General features: G+C 36.5%; 1 long non-coding RNA gene across 1 annotated transcript in view; it reads right to left on the bottom strand.

Annotated features, from left to right (window-relative positions):
* Positions 1-823: 823 nt before the first annotated feature.
* LOC143673309 (uncharacterized) overlaps positions 824-21,412 on the bottom strand; it is a 60,884-nt gene continuing 40,295 nt past the window's right edge. Inside the window, exons 2-3 of the long non-coding RNA XR_013170315.1 lie at positions 5,371-5,456; positions 824-933 (exon numbers count right to left, since the gene is read on the bottom strand). This is a non-coding gene — a long non-coding RNA (uncharacterized LOC143673309). The remainder of the gene's footprint in view (positions 934-5,370; positions 5,457-21,412) is intronic.

Below are 21,412 nucleotides of genomic sequence, written 5' to 3'. Positions count from 1 at the left end.
TCAGAACTTTCAGTTGTGGTCGACTCAGAAAGCCCTGAATAATCACAACCCTCTCAGAACAGTGAGGTGGCAGAGAGAAATTCTACATTCCCAATGGGTTCTGATTCCACCATCTTAATGGGTGAGATTGTATTCAACATGGGGTGGGAGGCCAACACACTCCAAGCTGTGAAAAAGACACACCCATTCTACATATATTGGTGGGTCCACCTTCTTGCCTGAGATGTCTTTGGTCCAGATCTCAGCTTCAATGGTTCTGTCCTTGAAGTGATTTTTCCTACAATCTGTCCCTTTTCATCAAGACTACCAGTGGTTGCTCAGGCAAATTTTGCAAACAACTTCTCAGTTGTGAATGTTTCACACAGAGATCCAAACCATCAGACAGAACAAAATTCCACAAATCTTTCATGGATAACTGCACCTCCAATCTTGAGTAGAACAGAATTTCTGACTTGTCTCATACTTAATTAAACCCTCACATTAAGCACTATTCTCTGGGGGCCTACTTTCCAGAAGCTCCAGGTTTAGGGCATATTTAATCTCCTTATCTATCCTTATAGAAAATACCCATTGTATTCCCAACATTGTGTTGAGTGTAAAAGAAATACATGGAATTTGTGTTCACAAAGATTATATTTTAGTCAGGGGAAAAACTAGACGTAAGTAGTAAATAAAGAGACAAAAATCTTAGTTGTTCATGTTATGAAATAACATAAGATATGAATATGAAGTAAAATCTAAAACAATATAAACAAGTTGTTCTAAACACTTCTTAAGAGGATTAGTTACATAAGTTTGATACTCACCCACTGAAAGGAAATGACTGACATTCTCCAGCATCACATCTCTGAACAGCCTTCTCTGGGATGAATCCAGCATGACCCACTCTGCCTGAGTAAATTCTATAACTACATCTTTCAATTTCACTAACTCCTAAAAACATCAGAGATACAAGTGTTCAGAAAGGGCCATCTGCTAATATTCAAATCACAATGTTTGGAAGCATAGCACTGAGGAACTGATAACTGTTGCAGAAAGCTCAAACTGCATTTGAGTTTCAAGTCAGATGATTCTCAATACTGAACAATTTGTCCTTCACACGTATGAACACATACATAGACACACTGATTATTTGACTCAATTATTTTTAAAAATCTCAAAAAACACATGGTCTAATATAATCTTGACATTTCTCAATAAACTAGTCATTATGACTTGCAGATGGTGAGGTATAATTTGCACTTCAGCATTTATAACAAAAAAAGATTTTCTACCTATTTCAAGTAAATATACAGACTCATCATGGGACAATGAATACCCATGTGTTGCCACTTTTATAACTATAGTTAGATTATTGCCCCAGATGACCTGTTTTCTCTCATCTATGACATCATTCACAAATAGTTTGAAATTTTGAAAGATCTAATGAGCTTATGTTTAAAGTATGTTGCATCCGAACTTAATATACAGGTATATTATTCAATAGAATGGCAACAAACTTTGAAACTAAATATAACATTCTACAGAACTAAATAGGTATCATGGATAAGTTGGAACCGTGTATGCTGCCTCATTAAATTTTCCATAACTTCAGGTATTTATCATAAAATACAAGTATGGATCAGTGGCTCACTTCACAGACTCCTGAAACTCTTATAGTGAAGGATGAGCCCAGCACCCCATTCCAGTGATATAAGATCATTCAAACTCAATTTTCCTTGGGATCTTCAAAACCCATGCTCATCCTCTCTTTGTTATCTTCCCCTCCTCTTTATGTTTAAGAATAAAAGGAGGCCCTCAAGCCATTCTGGTCTCTTCAATTCATCACAAAATTTCCCAGGGCCATGAATTTTACCCTACTTCCTATACTCCTGAATGTAAGCTAACATTAAAGAAACAACACTTCTTTTCATTACTTCTATTTACAAAATTTGAGTAAATTCCTTAAAATAAAGGAAATAGAGCAATGAGAACAAAAGAAAGGGAAAATTTTAGGTATCCATTTGGAAAGTTTTAAAAATGTACAAATATAAAATATTAAAATTTTAAGAAGTTATGATTTGAGGAAAGTAAATGATTCCTCTTTTCCTTCTATTAACTAATCCTCACATTTGTTTCTCTCAACAATGCAAAACCCTCCACCTTAGCAACTATAACCCTGTACTGATGAACTCACTTGCTGAGCACCATCCTGCCTACAAACTATAAATATCTGCTATTACTCAACTAAGCTCACGGTACATCTAAGCCATTTGCAGGCATTAACAGGATCAATGAGTACATTATTTTTCTAAAGAGGACATAGGCTGAATGAGAACAAACCTCTCAGTTCTTCAGTGAATACAGAGTCTTAATGAAGTCTGCAACAAACTTGTGCTGGAAAGATTACTTATTGATGAATAATCATTGTGCCAATTTGAGAGGACTGATGTACCCTAGAAAATCCATGTTTAAATCCTAATCAATCTTGTGAGAGCAATGGTTTCTTCAATCCCTGTTCATCATTATAGGTTGGAAATATGATTAGATTCTCATTACAGAGACATGACATCAATTATGGGTACTAAACTTGATTAGATGGAGATGTGTCTCCACCCATTCTACCTGGGTCTTGACTAGTTTGCTGGAATCCTATATAAGAGGAGACATTTCAGACATAGTCCCACTTGAGAACAAGAAGAGAGGTACAGAACCATGACAGAAGGATGAGAGAACAACAGAGTCTATCAGCCAGCAACCTTTGGAAATGAAAGAGGAAAATGCCTCCCAGGGAGCTTCATGAAGCAAGAGGCCTGGAAAGAGGGCCAGCAGATAACACCATGTTTGCCATATGCCCTTCAACCTGAGGGAGAACTGCTGAATGTCATCAGCTTTCTTGAACCAAGATATCTTTTCTGGATGTCTGAGAATGGACATTTCCATAGACATATTTTAACTGGACAATTTCACAGCCTTAAAACTGTAAACTAGCAACTTATTAAATACCCTTGTTAAAAGCCATTCTTTTGATTCTGGTATTTTCCATCCTGTCAGCTAACAAACCAGAACAGATTTTGGTATCAGAGAAGTGGGATGCTGCAATTTACAAATACCAAACATGTTGGAGTGGCTTTTAAAATGGATAAGGAGATTCTGGAAGAGTGTGAGCAGCTTGATAGAGAAGGCCTAGAATGCTTTAGACAGAAATGAGATATGTGTTATTGCAAACTGCAAAGAAGGTAATCCTTGTTTTAAAATGGCAGATAATATGGCATAATTGACCTGTGGAATTGGATGGAAGGCAGATTTTAAAACCCATAAACTTGGTAATTTAGTAGAAGAGATTTCCAAATTAAATGTGGAAAGTGCAACCTAGTTTCTCCTCATAGCCTAGAGCAGTATGCAACAGGAAAGGGATAAGCTGAAACCTGAATTCTTGGGTACCCAGAAACCAGATGTTGATTTTCTGGAAAATTCTGACCTTCTGGAAAGGGAGACTCCAGAGAACAGTGCCCCACATGAAGATTTAACCAAATGTGGAAACTGACAGCCATTTCAGAGAAAGCCAGAATTGGACATGAAGTTATCCAAGACAGATGTTAGGAAACTCCTTATGTCTGATGGACATGATATGAGACTATTTTATAGAAAGCCAATGAAATTGTTGCAGGAGCTGTGTAAAAAGAACGACTGGCAGTCAGAACAGAGAGGGATAGAGAAGGGAAAAAAATTGGAGGAAAAATAACTTCAAAGGTAGAATCATGGAGGCTGAGGTCTGAAGTCAAGACACCTCAGGCTAGGAGAGTAGACATCCAAGTGTGTGTAGAGGGTGAGTTTGCCCCAAAGGAAGAGGATGGGCCTTTCCCCTCATTGCAGTGAAGAGTGGTGATGCCTTAGGCCTTGGAGAGGGTGCAGCACACTCTTTGGGGATTGGGGAGAATAGGGATGCCACGACATGGAGAAGTTGAGAGTGTACCCTAAAGCTTGCAGGGAGGCTGGGTGTGGCCCTGATGCCTAGAGGGGGTAGAGCTGAGTAAATGGTGGCCTCTCCAGTTTCTCCCAAGGTTGAATTCAGAGAGGCAAGGATAGGCCTGCAAAAAGGGTGGGACTGCTGCTTTCTAAAGCCTCAAAGATAAATGACTCTCAGTTTTGAAATCTAATGGAATTTCCCCTACAGCTTTTTGAGCCTGCTTGGGTCCTGTGACCCATGTGTTCCTTCCTCCCTATGAAAATGGGTACATATATCCTATGACTTTTCCTCCTTTGTATGTTGGCAGAAAATAACTTGTTTGAGTTTCACAGGTCCAGACCCAGAAGAAAATTTTGTCTTACAACTGTCCATACCTGTAGCTGACTTCTATGAGACTTTTACTGGTTTTAACCTTGTACTGTTATTTGTAATGTTACTGAAATGGTTTAAGTTTCTCTGACATTGTAATGGAATGAATGCATTTTGTATATGGAGAAAACATGTCTTTTTTAGGGTCCAGAGGGTGGAATGTGCCAGTTTGAAGGGATTTATGTGCCCTAGAAAAGCAAAAGCCATGTTTTAATCCTAATCAATGTTGTGAGAACAACAATCTCTTCTAATCCTTATTCAGTGCTACAGGTTGGAAATTTAAACAGCAAACTTGAATAATCACCATCCCAGAGGCCAGTATAAATACAACTTTAGCTCAGATCCCTAAATAGCTTCTAGGTGAGGTTAGAATATTGTTCTTGTTTGTTAGCTGCCAGAATACAATATCCCAGAAATGGAACAGCTTTTTAAAAGGATAATTTAATAAACTGCTAGTTTACAGTTCTATGACTGTGTAATTGTCTAAATTAAAACAAGTCTATGGAAATGTCCAATTTAAGGCATCCAGGGAAAGATACCTTGGTTCAAGAATGTGATGACATTCAGCATTTCCCTCTCAGTTGGTGGGGCACATGGCAAACGTGGTGTCTGATAGCTTTCTCTCTAGGCCTCTTGCTTCATGAAGCTCCCTGGGAGGCATTTTTCTTCTTCATCTCCAAAGGTCACTGGCTGGTGGACTTTCTGCTTCATGCGCATATGTCATTCTGAAGCATTCCCCCAAATTCTTCTTCTTTTAAAAGATTCTACTAAACTAATCAAGATCTATATAGAATTGGTGGAAACATGTCTCCATCTAACCAAGTATAATATTTACAAGTGATTAACCACATCTCCATGAAGGTAACCTAATCAAGTTTCCAACATATAGTGCTGAACAGGGATTAGAAGAAACCATTGCTCCTAAAAGATTGATTAGGATTTAAGCATGGCTTTTCTAGGGCATATGAATCCTTTCAAACTAGCACAAATATTTATGCCCATCTGCTGAAAACACATGGTAATTTCAGTAAAAAGAAGTATTCCTTACTCACCAGTGGCTGCATGGTCAACAGCTCAGCTGAGAATTGTCTTCCTCTGGGTTTACACTCACAACAAGATAAGCACCAGGTAAGCAAAACTGAGAATGTAGAAAGAAGCTATTAGATTCTGGACTTATCCTTGACTTTCAGACACAACTCTCATGACTCCTAATCCTCCACCTGGGAATAACCCCAATCTAATAAACAGGAACATGTAATATGCTCTAAGAGAATAACTTCTTTGTACAGATAAGATGAAAATCATTGAGTTTTATGTCTTCATCAGCCCATGGTTTTCAGAGATTTTCCATTTCCTTCCTGACTCAAAACATTTGGTCTCCACATACAGAGAAATCACTGTGGATTTTCTCAGCTATCAATATTTCTGGCTTCTGAAATATCCACCCCCATCCTCTCAACTCTCACTCCAGTCCTGCTTTGCCTTGTAGCTGTCCTTCTGAGGATATATGCCTGAAATTTTCCTGGTTCTTCCACATTAAATGTCTAATAATATCACTCTTTTAATACTTACTTATGATCTCATCCTTCTGCTTTTAGATAACCAAGAAACAATGCAATTTATTATCAAGGACTTGTTCCACTTTGAAGGATCAATGTATGGCTGCTGTATTACAAATATAGTCCTGAAAATCCCTTGCATCAAAAAAGTAGCATATGCACATGTGTCATGACATCTCACAATCCTGATAGGTTCAGGAGGCTCAAATGAAATAGAATTAAGGATTTGGAATAAAACCCATACCTCACTTTGAAATTAGTAAAATGGCAGTTGACTTCTTATATTAATAGTTTTCAGTTGTAACATCTTTCATTTCATAATTTATAGATGTGGAAGATCTTCAATGTTTTAAATTTTTAACATCATTAATAATTATATAATTATTTCATGGACAAATGATATTTTCTGAAAACAGTCAGGTTAACTTATGTATTTGTTCCTGAAATCACATAAACAACATTGTATTAAATGCCTTTGGAGAATTACATTTATTTAATCTTTAAATTAACATATTAATTAAGGCAGATTTACCTATTTAACAAATTAAATGAAAAGAGGTTCAGAAACCTTAGAAAACCAGAAACATTTTTAAGGCTTGTAATCTTAGAAAAGTACATGGCTAGAAAAAGACACAGCCAGAGTTTAAATTTTTCCTGCTTGCTTCCCAGTTCAAATTCCTTAAGGCTTACACCATTATCTGAATGCCACCTCTCATTTCAATAATCAGATGATGCACCTTGTTGTGAAAATCTCCTTTTCATATAGTTTGTTCTCACAGTTATGTCCCATGCCCAGGTTCTCCTCCAATGTGAGAACTTTCATAAAATTGAATCCACAACCCAAACATAAACTTTGGCTCACCTGATATTTACTGTCAAACATAACCTACACTTTCTCACATCAATATATATTTACTGAGAAAAACATTTCTCATGTCCTGCCTTGTCCCTATTCCACACAGAGATGACTAAGATGTTGAGCCAGGTTTAAACACTGAGTTCTTTTCCTTCAGGTAACTCATAAAATTTGTCATTATTCATGTATTAGTTCATTTGTCTGTGCTTCCTACTAGTCTATATTCATGAATTTATTCCTTGAATGATTTTAGGCAAGTTTCCCTGAGAAAAGTACTAATGAATTTTGAATCTAGAGAAAGTGTTTGTCCACTAATAGCTAACTTGACCTCAAATAGCCTGGGCCTAAATGCCTGCAGTCAAATTCCATAATTAGAAAGTAAATAAGGACTGCCCTTTTTGGTTAAAATTCTCTTCCTTATAAAACAGAGGCCAAACAGGCCAAAAATGCAAGTAAATCAATACTTATTGATTTACAAAACCAGGACTCAGTTTGATTAAATTCTCTTGCTTTCATCAAATTGCACACTCAGAGGTTCTTTATCAGTCTAGAAAAGGTAACATTTTCATGGAGGATTCTCCTTTAATGAAGTTGACAGTGTGATCAATCTATAATTCAAAACATACTCTCATTAATTCAGATGAGAGATACATATAATCAACACATGCCTTCTTTAACACCATCATTACCATCAAATTACATAAATCATACAGATATCCTTTAATTCCTCCTAAAGTCCAAAACCAACCTATATATCTTTTCCCAGAGAACCTACTCTTTAGTGATTTTTACATGCTGTGTAAGTATTCTGGAGAATCTACAGGTAGAAGGGCTCTACTTCATCTATAAAAGGGCTTGTAATCAACCACCACTCTCTAAGGATGTGAAAATGTAGTCTATATAAGGTACATATTTTTGCTAAAAATATATACTCAAATAAAAATATATTCTTCTTTTTTGCATGGGCAGGCAAATGTCATGTATATGAAATCATACAGAATGAGGCATTTTGAATGTGACATCTTTCACTTAGCATTATGTATTTGAGATCCATACTTGCTGTATGTATAATGTTGCTGAGTAATGTTTCATTGCATGAATGTACCACAGTTTAACCATTCACAAGTTGAAGGATTCTTAGATTATTTCCCAATTTGGGGCAATTATGCATAAGGCTGCTATAAACATTTGTACACAGATATGTTTGTTAACATAGGTTTTCATTTCTTTAAGATAAATGGCTAGGTGTGGAAATTTGGGTCATATGATATATATATGATATAGGTATGTCTAGTTTTTCAACTATCAGACTTATCCCAAGTTTCTGTACAATTTTGCATTTTCACCAGTGATGTATGAGAGTTTCAGTTGCTTTCCATTTTAGCCAAAATTTGGTATTGTAAATTGTTTTTAAAAGCCAGTCTAGAGTAGTGCTATGGTGGCTCAGTGGCAGAATTTTTGCCTGCCATTCCAGAGGTGTGAGGTTTCCCTTTCATCTGGGAAGGCACATGATTATGTCTGCTAGCTTTCTCACCTTGATACCCCTTTCAAATGGATTCTGGATTTCAGAGAGCTTCCCAGGTGGTATTTTCTTTCTGCACAAGTGTTTCTCTCTGTGTTGGCTCTGAAGCATTTTCTAAATTGGTTCCCTCTTAAAAGACTCCAATAGGTGGCCCAGCTTGATTGTATGGAGCCACATCTCCATGGAAACAACCTAATTAAAGGTCCCACCCACAATTGGGTGACTTAAATCTCCATGGATATACCTTAATAAAAAATAATCCACCCTACAGATGAGTAAAAGTTAAGGACATAAATAATTACATAATGGGTGGGATGAGGGGTAAAAAATTCGAGTAGATTGCAATTGTAGTACTAAATGAGGAGGGGAGGGTAAGGGTATGGAATTTATGATTTTTTCTTTTCATTTCTTTTTCTGAAGTGATGCAGATAATCTAAAACTAATCATGGTGATGAATACACAACTATGTGATGATTTTAAAAAATGAATGTAGTGATGCATTATATGATGATACTGTGAGCCTTCAATTGTGTACTCTGAATAGATTGTATGCTGTGTGAATACATCTCAGTAAAATTACATAAAAAGTGATTCCACCCAAAAATCATGAATCAGGATTAAAGAACATGGTTTTTTGGGGGGTACACAACAATGTCAAAGCAACAAATCCTACCCTCTGGACCCCAAGGAGAACAAATAGGTTTTCCATACATAAAACACATTCATTCCATTACAGTATCACAAAGCCTTAAAGCATTTTCCTAACAATACAAATGGAATACAAAGTCAGAACCCATAAAATACCTCATCAAATTCAATAATAGGCAGAATCTGTCCCAAGGCAAAATTCTTCCCTGTGTCTGGAGCTGAAACCTCAGAACAAGTTATCTGTTACCAACATTTACAAAAGGCACAGTCAAATGGTCCACATTATCATTTCAATTGGGGAAAGCAAAGTTCAGTGGCTCAAGCAGTTTACAAAAACTACAGGGCAAACTACATTAGACTTCAAAATCTGAGAGCCATTTATCCTCATGGCTATAGAAAGCAGCAGTCCCGCCCTTTCAGACATTAGAAACACTGCCCTCTTCAAACACTTAGGTGAAGGGTACAACCTTGGGGAGCACTGGATAGAGCACCATTTTCTTGTTTCTACCCTCAACAAGCATTGGTATAGCACCTGGGTTCTCTGCCATCTCTGGGGTACACTCTAAAACTCCTCAGAAAAATAGAGGAGCAGCAAGGGTCTCCCCAACCACAAGGAATGAGCTCCACCCTCTCTGAGGCTCAGTCACCAAAACTCTTCCTGAACACTGAGGCAGAAAACCTGCCCTCTGCTTTCAAGGCAAGCTTACACTCTCCAAATGCATGGAGGCCTGCTTTCCTGGCCTGAGTTTTCTTGGTTTTAGACCTTAGCTTCCATGGTTCTGCCTTTGAAGTTATTTTTCCTTCAATCTGTTTTTTTTCTATTCCTTTTAGTGCAGACTGGTTAGGGAAAGACAACTCTTGTTGATCAACAGTCAACTCTTGTTGATTTTCTAGGCAGAATACTGGGATCATACCTATCAGTTGATAGGACTTTCCACAAATCCTCCCTGGATAATTCCATCTCCAATGCTTGCTTTTTCTGTAGTAGCTTACAAGTTCCATGTTTGTTTAAATCCTCACATGAGGCACTATTATCTTGGGTTTCCCTTTATGGAATCAATGACTTTTCCACACCATCAATTTCTAGTTTCTTTGTACACAAGAGTTCAGATCTTGGTTTATCTCTTTCCTGTCACATTTCACTATAACCTGCAAGAAGAAACTAGGCCACAATGTCCACATTTGTGTATCCTAGCTTGTGGCTTTTAAATCTTTCCTTCCATTCATAACCAGGACTCAGTTTGATTAAATTCTCTGCCACTTTAAAGCAAGGATCACCTTTCTTCCAGTTTGGAATAACACATATACCATTTCTGTCTAAGACCTATTGGAAGAATCTTTAGAGTCCACATTTCTGCCAACATTCTCTTTAAACAATGTAAGCCTTCACTAGAAAGGTCCTCACAAGTCTTTCAGAATCTTCTCTTACCCATTTAAAAAGCCATTCAAAGATATTTGGCATTTGCAAACCACTGCTGTCTACATCTCTTGTACCAATATCTGTCTTAGTTTGCTAATTGTGTTAAAATGCAATATACTGATTGGCAGAATGGATTAAAAAACAGGATCCTTCTATATGCTGTCTACAGGAAACACATCTTAGACCCAAAGATAAACGTAGGTTGAAAGTGAAAGGTTGGAAAAGATATTTCATGCAAATGACAACCAGAAAAGAGCAGGAGTGGCTATACTGATATCCAACAAATTAGACTTCAAATGTAAAACAGTTAAAAGAGACAAAGAAGGACACTATATACTAATAAAAGGAACAATTAAACAAGAAGACATAACAATCATAAATATTTACGCACTGAATCAGAATGCCCCAAAATACGTGAGGAATATACTGCAAACACTGAAAAGGGAAATAGACTCATATACCATAATAGTTGGAGACTTCAACTCACCACTCTCATCAAGGGACAGAACATCTAGACAGAGGATCAACAAAGAAATAGAGAATCTGAATATTACTATAAATGAACTAGACTTAATAGACATTTATAGGACATTACATCCCACAACAGCAGGATACACCTTTTTCTCAAGTGCTCATGGATCATTCTCAAAGATAGACCATATGCTGGGTCACAAAGCAAGTCTTAACAAATTTAAAAAGATTGAAATCTTACACAACACTTTCTCGGACCATAAAGGAATGAAGTTGGAAATCAATAATAGGCAGAGTGCCAGAAAATTCGCAAATACGTGGAGGCTCAACAACACACTCCTAAACAACGACTGGGTCAAAGAAGAAATTGCAAGAGAAATTAGCAAATACCTCGAGGCGAATGAAAATGAAAACACAACATATCAAAACTTATGGACGCAGCAAAGGCAGTGCTAAGAGGGAAATTTATTGCTCTAAATGCCTATATCAGAAAAGAAGAAAAGGCAAAAATTCAGGAATTAACTATCCATTTGGAAGAACTGGAGAAAGAACAGCAAGCTAACCCCAAAGCAAGCAAAAGGAAAGAAATAACAAAGATTAGAGCACAAATAAATGAAATTGAAAACATGAAAACAATAGAGAAAATCAATAAGGCCAGAAGTTGGTTCTATGAGAAAATCAATAAGATTGATGGGCCCTTAGCAAGATTGACAAAAAGAAGAAGAGAGAGGATGCAAATAAATAAGATCAGAAATGGAAGAGGAAACATAACTACTGACCTCACAGAAATAAAGGAGGTAATAACAGGATACTATGAACAACTTTACGCTAATAAATACAACAATTTAGAGGAAATGGACGGGTTCCTGGAAAGACATGAACAACCAACTTTGACTCAAGAAGACATAGATGACCTCAACAAACCAATCACAAGTAAATAAATTGAATTAGTCATTCAAAAGCTTCCTAAAAAGAAAAGTCCAGGACCAGATGGCTTCACATGTGAATTCTACCAAACGTTCCAGAAAGAATTAGTACCAATTCTCTTCAAACTCTTCAAAAAAATCGAAGTGGAGGGAAAACTACCTAATTCATTCTATGAAGCCAACATCACCCTCATACCAAAACCAGGCAAAGATATTACAAAAAAAGAAAACTACAGACCAATCTCTCTAATGAATACAGATGCAAAAATCCTCAATAAAATTCTAGCAAATCGTATCCAACAATACATTAAAAGAATTATACATCATGACCAAGTAGGATTCATCCCAGGTATGCAAGGATGGTTCAACATAAGAAAATCAATTAATGTAATACACCATATCAACAAATCAAAGCAGAAAAATCACATGATCATCTCAATTGATGCAGAGAAGGCATTCGACAAGATTCAACATCCTTTCCTGTTGAAAACACTTCAAAAGAAAGGAATACAAGGGAACTTCCTTAAAATGACAGAGGGAATATATGAAAAACCCACAGCTAATATCATCCTCAATGGGGAAAAATTGAAAACTTTCCCCCTAAGATCAGGAACAAGACAAGGATGTCCACTATCACCACTATTAGTCAACATTGTGTTGGAGGTTCTAGCCAGAGCAATTAGACAAGAAAAAGAAATACAAGGCATCAAAATTGGAAAGGAAGAAGTAAAACTATCACTGTTTGCAGACAATATGATACTATACGTCGAAAACCTGGAAAAATCCACAACAAAACTACTAGAGCTAATAAATGAGTACAGCAAAGTAGCAGGTTACAAGATCAACATTCAAAAATCTGTAGCATTTCTATACACTAGTAATGAACAAGCTGAGGGGGAAATCAAGAAACGAATCCCATTTACAATTGCAACTAAAAGAATAAAATACCTAGGAATAAATTTAACTAAAGAGACAAAAAACCTATATAAAGAAAACTACAAAAAACTGCTAAAAGAAATCACAGAAGACCTAAATAGATGGAAGGGCATACCGTGTTCATGGATTGGAAGACTAAATATAGTTAAGATGTCAATCCTACCTAAATTGATTTACAGATTCAATGCAATACCAATCAAAATCCCAACAACTTATTTTTCAGAAATAGAAAAACCAATAAGCAAATTTATCTGGAAGGGCAGGGTGCCCCGAATTGCTAAAAACATCTTGAGGAAAAAAAACGAAGCTGGAGGTCTCGCGCTGCCTGACTTTAAGGCATATTATGAAGCCACAGTGGTCAAAACAGCATGGTGTTGGCATAAAGATAGATATATTGACCAATGGAATCGAATAGAGTGCTCAGATATAGACCCTCTCATCTATGGACATTTGATCTTTGATAAGGCAGTCAAGCCAACTCACCTGGGACAGAGCAGTCTCTTCAATAAATGGTGCCTAGAGAACTGGATATCCATATGCAAAAGAATGAAAGAAGACCCATCTCTCACACCCTATACAAAAGTTAACTCAAAATGGATCAAAGATCTAAACATTAGGTCTAAGACCATAAAACAGTTAGAGGAAAATGTTGGGAGATATCTTATGGATCTTACAACTGGAGGCGGTTTTATGGACCTTAAACCTAAAGCAAGAGCACTGAAGAAGGAAATAAATAAATGGGAACTCCTCAAAATTAAACACTTTTGTGCATCAAAGAACTTCATCAAGAAAGTAGAAAGACAGCCTTCACAATGGGAGACAATATTTGGAAATGATATATCAGATAAAGGTCTAGTATCCAGAATTTATAAAGAGATTGTTCATCTCAACAACAAAAAGACAGCCAACCCAATTACAAAATGGGAAAAAGACTTGAACAGACACCTCTCAGAAGAGGAAATACGGATGGCCAAGAGGCACATGAAGAGATGCTCAATGTCCCTGGCCATTAGAGAAATGCAAATCAAAACCACAATGAGATATCATCTCACACCCACCAGAATGGCCATTATCAACAAAACAGAAAATGACAAGTGCTGGAGAGGATGCGGAGAAATAGGCACACTTATCCACTGTTGGTGGGAATGTCAAAGGGTGCAACCACTGTGGAAGGCAGTTTGGCGGTTCCTCAAAAAGCTGAATATAGAACTGCCATACGACCCAGCAATACCATTGCTAGGTATCTACTCAAAGGACTTAAGGGCAAAGACACAAACGGACATTTGCACACCAATGTTTATAGCAGCATTATTTACAATTGCAAAGAGATGGAAACAGCCAAAATCTCCATCAACAGAAGAGTGGCTAAACAAACTGTGGTATATACATACGATGGAATATTATGCAGCCTTAAGACAAGATAAACTTATGAACCATGTAATAACATGGATGGACCTAGAGAATATTATGCTGAGTGAATCCAGCCAAAAACTAAAGGACAAATACTGTATGGTCCCACTGATGTGAACGGACATTCGAAAATAAACTTGAAATATGTCATTGGTAACAGAGTTCAGCAGGAGTTAGAAACAGGGTAAGACAATGGGTAATTGAAGCTGAAGGGATACAGACTGTGCAACAGGACTAGATACAAAAACTCAAAAATGGACAGCACAATAATACCTAATTGTAAAGTAATCATGTTAAAACACTGAATGAAGCTGCATCTGAGCTATAGGTTTTTGTTTTGTTTTGTTTTGTTTTGATTTTACTATTATTACTTTTATTTTTTTCTCTATATTAACATTCTATATCTTTTTCGGTTATGTTGCTAGTTCTTCTAAACCAATGCAAATGTACTAAGAAATGATGATCATGCATCTATGTGATGATGTTAAGAATTAATGATTGCATGTGTAGAATGGTATGATCTCTAAATGTTGGGTTAATTTCTTTTTTTTTTTTAATTAACGGAAAAAAAGAGAAGGGATAATTGGAGATGAAGGGATACAGACTGTACAACGGGACTGGATATAAAAACTCAGAAATGGACAGCACAATACTACCCAATTGTAATGCAATTATGTTAAAACACTGAATGAAGCTGCATGTGAGGTATAGGTTTTTTGTTTTTGTTTTTTTTGTTTTTTTCTTTCTATTATTGTTTTAATTCTTATTCTGTTGTCTTTTTATTTCTTTTTCTAAATCGATGCAAATGTACTAAGAAATGATGAATATGCAACTATGTGATGTTATTAAGAATTACTGATTGTACATGTAGATTGGAATGATTTCTAATTGTTTTGTTAATTCTTTTTTTAATTAATAAAAAAAAAGTGGAAAAAAAAAAGAAAGTAGAAAGACAGTCTTCACAATGGGAGACAATATTTGGAAATGATATATCAGATAAAGGTCTAGTATCCAGAATTTATAAAGAGATTGTTCATCTCAACAACAAAAAGACAGCCAACCCAATTACAAAATGGGAAAAAGACTTGAACAGACACCTCTCAGAAGAGGAAATACGGATGGCCAAGAGGCACATGAAGAGATGCTCAATGTCCCTGGCCATTAGAGAAATGCAAATCAAAACCACAATGAGATATCATCTCACACCCACCAGAATGGCCATTATCAACAAAACAGAAAATGACAAGTGCTGGAGAGGATGCGGAGAAAGAGGCACACTTATCCACTGTTGGTGGGAATGTCAAAGGGTGCAACCACTGTGGAAGGCAGTTTGGCGGGTTCCTCAAAAAGCTGAATATAGAATTGCCATACGACCCAGCAATACCATTGCTAGGTATCTACTCAAAGGACTTAAGGGCAAAGACACAAACGGACATTTGCACACCAATGTTTATAGCAGCATTATTTACAATTGCAAAGAGATGGAAACAGCCAAAATCTCCATCAACAGAAGAGTGGCTAAACAAACTGTGGTATATACATACGATGGAATATTATGCAGCTTTAAGACAAGATAAACTTATGAAGCATGTAATAACATGGATGGACCTAGAGAATATTATGCTGAGTGAATCCAGCCAAAAACTAAAGGACAAATACTGTATGGTCCCACTGATGTGAACGGACATTCGAGAATAAACTTGAAATATGTCATTGGTAACAGAGTTCAGCAGGAGTTAGAAACAGGGTAAGACAATGGGTAATTGAAGCTGAAGGGATACAGACTGTGCAACAGGACTAGATACAAAAACTCAAAAATGGACAGCACAATAATACCTAATTGTAAAGTAATCATGTTAAAACACTGAGTGAAGCTGCATCTGAGCTATAGGTTTTTTTTTGTTTTGTTTTGTTTTGTTTTGATTTTACTATTATTACTTTTATTTTTTTCTCTATATTAACATTCTATATCTTTTTCGGTTATGTTGCTAGTTCTTCTAAACCAATGCAAATGTACTAAGAAATGATGATCATGCATCTATGTGATGATGTTAAGAATTAATGATTGCATGTGTAGAATGGTATGATCTCTAAATGTTGGGTTAATTTCTTTTTTTCCGTTAATTAAAAAAAAAAAAGAGAAGGGATAATTGGAGATGAAGGAATACAGACTGTACAACGGGACTGGATATAAAAACTCAGAAATGGACAGCACAATACTACCCAATTGTAATGCAATTATGTTAAAACACTGAATGAAGCTGCATGTGAGGTATAGGTTTTTTGTTTTTGTTTTTTTTGTTTTTTTCTTTCTATTATTGTTTTAATTCTTATTCTGTTGTCTTTTTATTTCTTTTCTAAAAATCGATGCAAATGTACTAAGAAATGATGAATATGCAACTATGTGATGTTATTAAGAATTACTGATTGTACATGTAGATTGGAATGATTTCTAATTGTTTTGTTAATTCTTTTTTTAATTAATAAAAAAAAAAGAAAAAAAAATGCAATATACCAGAAGTGGTTTGGATTTTATAAAGATAATTTATTAATTTACAAGACTATTTTTCAAGGCCATAAAATGACCAAACTAAGGCATCCAGAGAGAGATCTCTTGACTCAAGAAAGGGCTGATGATGTTCAGGGTTTCTCTGTCAGCTGCGAAGGCATTTGGTGATGTCTGCTAGGTTTTGTTCCTGAGGAACACAACAGTATAAAACTGGCAAAGAGGCAATTCATTATTGTTCTCCAATTTGAAAAAGGAACAATAAAATTTATATAGTTCTACAAACATGAAGCATATGGCTCAATATATTAATATGTTATGTGCCAAATTAATGATTAAATTCTGTCCAAAATTCACACCAAATACACTGACAACACTGATAAACTGATTCTAATATTTATTTGAAAGACATAAGGTCAAGAATGCTGCCATTGATCTCTTTGCTTTAGTCACACCTAGGTACTTTTTGCTGTTTAATGTCAGGGCCTGACAGGCAAGAATAGGGATCCCTATCTTGGCAAGTGATCAATTTGATCGGGGGAAGAAGGTATGCTATTATATTACATGAGGAAAGAATATGTTTGGCACCTACATGATTTACTTAGGTACCTCTCTATATTCTCCTGTCAAACTTCATTAATAAATGGAAAATTTAACAAACCTGCCTGAGCAAGACATTGTGACAAAAAGATCTGACCCATCAAGGGTAAGATCTGAGACTGAAAGAGGTGCCATATGGTGGTGAGGGAAATCTAGAATGCACAAGATAGAAGGATACTGATTGGCCCCAAGAACACCTGAAGCCATGCTAGCATTATCTGTAAATGTACTTCCTGTTGCAGAATCCTTTGGGAAGAGATGCCTGGGGGAACACCTCCCTGGATAAAGACAGATCCAAGTGAGACAAGAGATGAACTGGATGGACATGTAAATGGTCCAAGATCCTTCTTATGTGAAAAATTTCTTGCTCAGATTCTGAATGTTATCAACAGTATGACAATGTCATTTATTTGTTTGGATATTTGAGGATTGCCTCACCTGCAGAAAACCACATGCTATAAGGTCACACATTCCCAGGGTGATTAATGGAGACCAGGGTATGTAGTCATGGCCATTCTAGTTCAGTTTAGTATGCATATACTGGGCCATGTCAGTAATAAAGTTGCTTTGCAGATTCAATTTTCCCACTGCTCAGGATTTCTTTCTCTCCTCTCTTTTCCACCACATTTATCCCAAGAGCACTTCCAAATAAATATCCTACATATTAGGTTTTGGGAATCTAACCTGTGAGAACAGTCGAAATTGTCTGGAGAAAAAAGAAGATTTCATAAGTAGGAATTACTCAAATTTTGCTGAGGATGAAATAAGCTGATGGCTGAAAAAATCTCATGAGACTGCTATATTGATGAAAATATTACTGTCATCAAGACTGATGTCCGTGAATTAAAGGGAATAAAGACTCAGATTGGAGAGGGTGAGAAGGGTGGGATGAGGAGAGAATCTGATGTGTGGACTCTGTTCTCAACTTGCACTGAAAAATACATGAGAGGTCAGCAGCTGTAAATAAAAATTCAAAAGTGTTTTAATGGCTCATCAAGTTTCAGAATGGAAGATTTTAGACCATGTTGAAATTCAAAGAACCTGGATCAGATTTTAGATGGAGTAGATTCTAAGATAAAATATTATTTATAAATAACGATATACAATTCATGATACTTTAGCAAGGAATGGGAATCAAACACAAAGTTAGAAATAAAGAAGTGAACTGGGATAAAGGATGGTGTCTCAGCTTCTATGGAGAAATGCCAGCAGAAGAATATTTTCAAATTTAATGGCTCAAAATACCTACCTTAAAAGTACCTATTTTGTTTCCCAAATAGATTTCAAATGAGCTGCTGAATTTGAGTGGAAAGGTAAGATTGTGGAGGTTCATAGACATGGCAATGGTGTAAAAGAGTATTTACTAAGCCTGGGGAATGGAATTGACCCGAAAGACCTAAAGGGATTGCCTGAAATTTTTGAGAAATGCCACAGATAGCCTGGTGTCACAGCCTCATATACAGGGGAATAATTCCAATGTAACATAGTAAAAGAGTTTCCTCCTGGGAACCAGAAACTTCAATCTATAAGGGCTTATCTCTGCAGTAAAAATTGTTTCTGAGGGCCATTACAACTTGGAAACCATCAACATGTCACTTAGGGGGTCTCAACAATTGGCAGTTGTTAAAGGGGGTGGTAGACACTTAATGCTAAGATACACCAGAAATAGGCATGCTACTAAAAGGCAAAAGAACTTTAAGACTGAGAGTATCTGAAGGCCAGGACTGAATATAATGATCCCTGTGACTTAATGCAACTCATGCTTGTAGAGCCCCAGGATAAATTCAAGCATCACTAAATATGACCAATTTGTGCCAAGGAAAACTAATTTCTTCATGTGAAAAATGTAGGTGGTATTTTAACCAACTTCTTATTCTGAATGGTAAAATAAATAGTTGATGTAGAGTGTTTTGAAGCTCAATAAAGATATTCAATTAACACATTTATTTATAATAGTAACAATGTATTATTATTTAAGTTTAGACAAATAATTTTTTCTGAGTTCAGGGAGTGATCAGTCAGACCCTCTTTATGAGAAGTATGAAGTTTAAGTCTAACATATTGTATCAAATTGGAAAACATTGAATTCAGTTTGAACAGAATTATGTGAAAATGTGTGAATCCTGATTAAAATATCCCAATCATAGGCAACAGAACAATCCTTAAAGAGGAAAAGGAAAATTCATAATTTTTCAAAAGCTTGAAATAGTATCAAAGGTCTTCAAGTCAATGATATATTCCTTGAAAGAATAATTCTAACAAGATTAAAATCCTCATGGGATGAATTCAGAAAATGTCAATATTATCCTGATAAATTCTACAATGTTGAAAAATCTGAACAGTTTATTAAAATAGCCAACAAGGGATAATCAAATAGAAGTCATAGTTTAAGGAATCAAACAAATATTCTTCATCATTTTAGATATGAAGCTGGAAATAATTTTAATAAAATAGAAAATCTTTTAGCTCATTTAATGGGTCCCCAAAGAGCATGAGACAAAAATATGCTTGTATAATTGTTTATTTATGAAAATTTACTGTCATTGCTATGGCTTAAATTATGTCCTAAAAGATTTTTAACCTGAAAATAGTCTCAAATCCTAACAAATTCAAACAGTTGGGATCAAACAATTCTCTTTTTTTTGTCCCATCCTTGGCTATACCAGTTCAGGTGTTCCCCAGTTGTTTGTGACAGTGAACACAGATGGATTTTGTTTAATCACCAATGAAACTACTTTAGGAAGCTCTCAGACACTGCCTAAGTAATTGCTGGCATTTCTCGAGTGGGAATGACTTCTTCAGAGTTCCTCAAATACTTACAAATGGTTTCCCTCAACATTAATCCCAAAACATGGGCATTAATAAAGAACAAATTCCTAAATCAAAATATCTGCCATTCTTCCAATAGAGTTTCAGAGACTTTTCACATGCCACACTGTGATATACAATGTTGAGATAAACAGAATTGATACCTGCCCATTTGGAGTACATTTGGGTCAAGAGAGTTAAGAAAAATGTATTACTAGTGGTGTGTACTTTGGTGGAAACACAGAGGTTTTGACAGGCTCTTAATAGGTAACAAAGTTAGGCTTCAGTATTCAAACCTCTAAAACCTAGGTGTGTATCTAAAAGAAGGCCATGCAGGATATTGTTGTCATAAGGAGTTCCAGGATTAGGTGACTGTGTGAACAAGGCAGCAGAGCCTATGGCCATCCCCACAGAACAAGTTAGGTTATTCATGTGCTACTGAGATCAGGTACACACAAACTGCCTTGGAACAAACATGGCTCCAATCTCACCACATGACCACTAAGGCCACCATTTCAGGTAAAGCAAGGAATAAAAATCTCTCTGTGGGTAAACTGGCATAGTAGTAAAGCACTTATGGCCTAAATTCAGTAACTGCTTGAGGTCATGGGTGGTTTTGAGACTGAAAATGTTTCATGACAATTCCAATTCTCCTGCCACATCACTACTCATCTGTCTCCCTAATAAATAGTCTCTATACTGTGGATCCCTACAGGGGTGAGACTACAAAAGACATAGACTTATGACCCTAATTTAAGCAACTACATCATATATTTATAAAGATTTTCATCCAATTCTTCAAGAACCACCACAGACCCAAAACACTGCCCTCCTGAAGAGGTACTGTATCCTGGTCTGAACCCTGCTGTGAAGAAAATATACTAAATCAGACCCATGAGAAAAGGTTACAAAATCTTGACTAGTATCATAATGAAGATGTAGGAGAAGATTGTGAAAATGGAGACAGCTTCAGTATTGCCCTATTTCAGAAATATTGGCATGTTCAGAAGATTCAAAGTTTACATGAAAAGAAACACAGATGACAAATGTAAACAGATAATAAATGTAAACAGATATTGCCGGATGTAATTTCGGCCCCGTTCCTCTAGCTCTCTGCCTAGCAACATATTCAAGCCATTCCATTGGACCTTTCTGCTCTTAGCACACCCAATCCCTCGCTGCCACCCTTAGCCTCCTCACCAATCATGCAGCACGCCTCCCCTGGCCCCCCCATTTCCGCCTCACCACTATATAAACCTCTGTACTTCCCCTAATAAACGTTATGGCGCGCGACGCCTTGCCAGCTCCGCCAGTACCCGCGAGTCGTCTTTTGTCTCGTGCGCCCTCCACACCTTCGAGCCCCTGGGACCCGGTCGGCTACCGAGTTCCCCCGTCTCGCTGCGAGGAAGACCCCAGGCGGGAGCTAGGGAAA

This window comes from Tamandua tetradactyla, unplaced genomic scaffold (genome assembly GCF_023851605.1).
Source record: "Tamandua tetradactyla isolate mTamTet1 unplaced genomic scaffold, mTamTet1.pri scaffold_96_ctg1, whole genome shotgun sequence".
Lineage (NCBI taxonomy): Eukaryota > Metazoa > Chordata > Mammalia > Pilosa > Myrmecophagidae > Tamandua > Tamandua tetradactyla.
The sequence above is the reverse complement of the archived record's forward strand: the minus strand, read 5'-3'. Positions and strand labels throughout refer to the sequence as shown.